This window comes from Schistocerca nitens, chromosome 4 (assembly GCF_023898315.1).
Source record: "Schistocerca nitens isolate TAMUIC-IGC-003100 chromosome 4, iqSchNite1.1, whole genome shotgun sequence".
Lineage (NCBI taxonomy): Eukaryota > Metazoa > Arthropoda > Insecta > Orthoptera > Acrididae > Schistocerca > Schistocerca nitens.
In genome coordinates this window covers 494036406-494041011 of record NC_064617.1, presented here as the reverse complement: position 1 = coordinate 494041011, position 4606 = coordinate 494036406, and the positions used below count along the sequence as shown (strand labels likewise).

At 44.8% G+C, this 4606-nt stretch overlaps 1 pseudogene; it reads left to right on the top strand.

The window, feature by feature from the left end:
* The first annotated feature begins 224 nt into the window (after positions 1–224).
* On the top strand, positions 225–342 carry LOC126254020 (5S ribosomal RNA; annotated as a pseudogene).
* The last annotated feature ends 4264 nt before the right edge of the window (positions 343–4606 follow it).

Here is a 4606-nt window from a genome sequence, read left to right as displayed (position 1 = left end):
CCCTTGATGAAAAATACGTGTCGCATTGAAGAGCGGATATGAGGAGAAGGACTAACACCAAGCTTCATCGTGACAGCTTGGTATTTTCGGCTTGACAGTTACAACTGTCGTATTGGCCTATTCCAACTCTTTGAATGTGTGTGAATTTAATTCCCTGCCCAGGACGCGCACATGGATGTTTCAAGAGATGCGATATTCTTTTTAACTCTCTCTTAACTGCCTATGTCAACGGCCTTGCCGCAGTGTTAACACCGGTTCCCATCAGATCACCGAAGTTAAGCGGTGTCGGGCTGGGCTAGCACTTGGATGGGTGACCATCCGGTCTGCCGAGCGCTGTTGGCAAGCGGGGTGCACTCAGCCCTTGTGCGGCGAACTGAGGAGCTACTTGATTGAGAAGTGGCGGCTCCGGTCTCGGAAACTGATATACGGCCGGGAGATCGGTGTGCTGACCACATGCCCCACCACATCCGCATCTAGTGACGCCTATGAGCTGAGGATGACACGGCGGCCGGTGGGTACAGTTGGGCCTTCATGGTATGTTCTGAAGGAGCTTAACCGCCTATAAATATCTCAGTAACTAGTGAAAACAGGAATGTATAGGAGACTCTGCTTGATCGCGTGAAAAACGCATAGTAAATAAAAAACAAACGCCGTGCATCATGTAATACAAACATTTAACTAAAAACAAACGTAGATTTAATTGCGGAAGAGGCCCATATCTTCCAACTTTTGAAAGAAAATTTTCTCGCAAGTCTTTTAGGAGTATGGTTCACGTAACCTTTGTTTAATCGACACTGAACTGTAGATAGAATGCTACACTCATTCGTTCCATTTTAATTAAAGCGGTAGTAATTCAATGTATATTTACGCACCTTCCGAGGCAAGGTCAACAAGTTGAGTCAAAAGTATCAATGTGACAGTTTCCAGATACAACATTCCGTGAATTGTTGACAATAGACATCCAATCTGGCTTGCTGGTTATAACGTGAAATTCCATCTATGCCAAGCATTAATCATTAAATAAATGTATTAGATTCATTTTGTAGTCTCCCCTACATCCAGCCCCTGTCTCCGCGCCACGTTCTCTTTTCGTCATGCTCATCCAACAAGTAGTCTGAAGCGGACGTACTATTTCGGCGCTGTCTGTTCGTCAGAACCAGAAAAAAGGATGACCGAAATGCGTCACGTATGATTTCACGGCTCCAGGACGCGAGTCGCCTACGCCGAGCTTGAATCAGCGGAAAACGATGTTCCGGCGAGCTCTACGTGTCGCGGGCATTTTCCCATAGATGAATTACAATGTCTCACCTCGAAATTTATTTCAAGACCCTGGAGATGTTTATCACCGTTCTTCGCTCTTTCCGTGTTCCTTCTGTTGCCTGTGCTCCCTCGCCCCCTTTCTTTCTCTGTCTATCTCTCTCTCTGTCTCTCACGCATACACAGCCACACACCCACTCAAAGAGATCCTTTCTATCCTTCCTTTTTTCTTATCCATCTTCCGTCGCGCCCATCCCCCCCCCCCCCCTCCCTCCCCGTGGCTGCTGGCTACTCGCGTTAAATTAAGACAAATGCCAAGAATGTAAATCGGATACTGTCAGCGCAGCGAACAGAGCTGCCCATAGAAACGTGGCAGAATGCCCCTATCCAGACAAAGAGTAATTGTATGCTTGTGCAAGTTCACGCACTCTCAGCGCGGTAGGAGAGTAGTACGGGCTTCAGAACAGCGCTTTGCAAATGTGGGATACAGGACATGCCAGCAGGTCTGCTAATACTCTTTTTAGTAGACATCCACAACTGTTGCTAAAGTTTTTCATGACGAATAAATCCGCTCCAGTTGTATTTGACAAATCCTTTACTTAGGTAAAATCATAAACACGACCCGGGTTTCAGGATGTAAATTCTATATTCAGGCGCTCGTACACAATCAAACGCCTGAAGATGGGATTTTAATCCTGAAACCCGGTTCGTGTGTACGATTTTACCTACATAAACGGTTTGTCAAGTATAACTGGAACGGATTTGATAATCATGAAAAATTACTAGTAAATGTCGAGGTTTTCTATATAACTAAACATCAAAGTAGCCAATTTATCGAAGGTGGGTCCAAAATGCGGAACAAGACTATTTGTACTAGTATCTCGGCCTACACATACAAGATTTAGTTTTACACACCTTAAGCGCGAAAATCTCACAGGAAAACAAGTAAAAAAGATCAAATAAAGAAAAGAACTAAATTCCTTTCGTTTTCAACTAGGGACTACAAATATTTTACAAAGTACTCAAGTCGGAAGCTCATAATCAGTGTTCATGAATGTCCTCCAGGTGTTTCTGTAAATATACAGTGGTTCTATCGTGGATAGACGAACCCTTTCACAAACTCACAGACGATGTCAAATGCTTTCGCAGACACTCGTGGCACGCAGATAAAGCATCTATGAATGAGAAATATCCGCTCCAACAGCTAGCTGTTTTAGGTGGCCCTTCATAGAACTCTCCAAAGACTCATAGTCGTTGGAGTATTCAGGCCTTGGACTGAACTACCCGTGCTAATCCATCTGTTACGGTATATATCATCCAGCATAAGTCGACCAATGAGACTGAAATGTACTGGAGAGTCACTGAGTAGAAACGTCTTGGTTCCTCATACGCTGTAGCGAATTTCTAAGAGTATTCTGAATGACGTCGTTGTAGACAGCACCCGTAAGACATGCAGGTTTAGGTCGGGGGGAACGAGGGGGGTGACGTGCGTAAACGCATACCAAGCAGTCACATACTGTTAGAGGCGACATATTTCATTATTGCTGGTGCCTAGTCTCAATTGTACCCACACACACATATTGGACTTGGGATTTCGCTATTGTAATTTGTGCAACAGATCACCCACAAAAGCTCTCTCGTGATCAGTGATGAGTGAATGATGCAAAAAAAAAAAAAAATGGTTCAAATGGCTCTGAGCACTATGGGACTTAACATCTGAGGTCATCAGCCCCCTAGACATAGAACTACTTAAACCTAACTAACCTGAGGACATCACACACATCCATGCCCGAGGCAGGATTCGAACCTGTGACCGAAGCGGTCGCGCGGTTCCAGACTGAAGCGCCTAGAACCGCTCGGCCACAACGGCTGGCGCGAATGATGCAAATACATTGAGGATGAACTGAGTACGTTAATTGCTGCTACCGCGACTTGTAGTGTGTGGGTAAATTCTTCTTCTTCGACAGCTTCCAGCAAGGATTCTTCTGGTCAGACGCACGGGCTAACCTAGGACTACCGCTATCCAGCATATGTGATGCTACGGATCTTGTCTCTGCAATGAGACGACAAAGTCAAATACTTTGGCATTGCCGGATGAGAGACCCCAAGGATTAAGTTCAAACGCCAAACTAGAAAAGTTGTCTTTCTTCGTGCACAATGGAACCTTTTCTTCGTGATGTGTGTCTGTCGTCTCTGAAGCAAATCTATCCATTGCAGGTGACCGTGATGAGTCCGTGTAGAGTTTAGCATCATGTTTGTGTTGTTGGTGGTGATAACACGAGAGAGAGAGAGAGAATAGGTGAAACTCGGTGCAGTCACATAGCCCACTGGTCCGAAGTCCACCAAGGAATAGAACAGTAACTGGAATCACTCAACAGAGGAAAGTCCACTGGACCTGACGGGATACCAATTCGATTCTACACAGAGTACGCGAAAGAACTTGCCCCCCTTCTAACAGCCGTGTACCGCAAGTCTCTAGAGGAACGGAAGGTTCCAAGTTATTGGAAAAGAGCATAGGTAGTCCCAGTCTTCAAGAACGGTCGTCGAGCAGATGCGCAAAACTATAGACCTATATATCTGATGTCGATCTGTTGCAGAATTTTAGAACATGTTTTTTGCTCGAGTATCATGTCGTTTTTGGAAACCCAGAATCTACTCTGTAGGAATCAACATGGATTCCGGAAACAGCGATCGTGTGAGACCCAACTCGCTTTATTTGTTCATGAGACCCAGAAAATATTAGATATAGGTTCCCAGGTAGATGCTATTTTCCTTGACTTCCGGAAGGCGTTCGATACAGTTCCGCACTGTCGCCTGATAAACAAAGTAAGAGCCTACGGAATATCAGACCAGCTGTGTGGCTGGATTGAAGAGTTTTTAGCAAACAGAACACAGCATGTTGTTCTCAATGGAGAGACGTCTACAGAAGTTAAAGTAACCTCTGGCGTGCCACAGGGGAGTGTTATGGGACCATTGCTTTTCACAATATATGTAAATGACCTAGTAGATAGTGTCGGAAGTTCCATGCGGCTTTTCGCGGATGATGCTGTAGTATACAGAGAAGTTGCAGCATTAGAAAATTGTAGCGAAATGCAGGAAGATCTGCAGCGGATAGGCACTTGGTGCAGGGAGTGGCAACTGACCCTTGACATAGACAAATGTAAATGTATGGCGAATACATAGAAAGAAGGATCCTTTATTGTATGATTATATGATAGCGGAACAAACACTGGTAGCACTTACTTCTGTAAAATATCTGGGAGTATGCATGCGGAACGATTTGAAGTGGAATGATCATATCAAATTAATTGTTGGTAAGGCGGGTACCAGGTTGAGATTCATTGGGAGA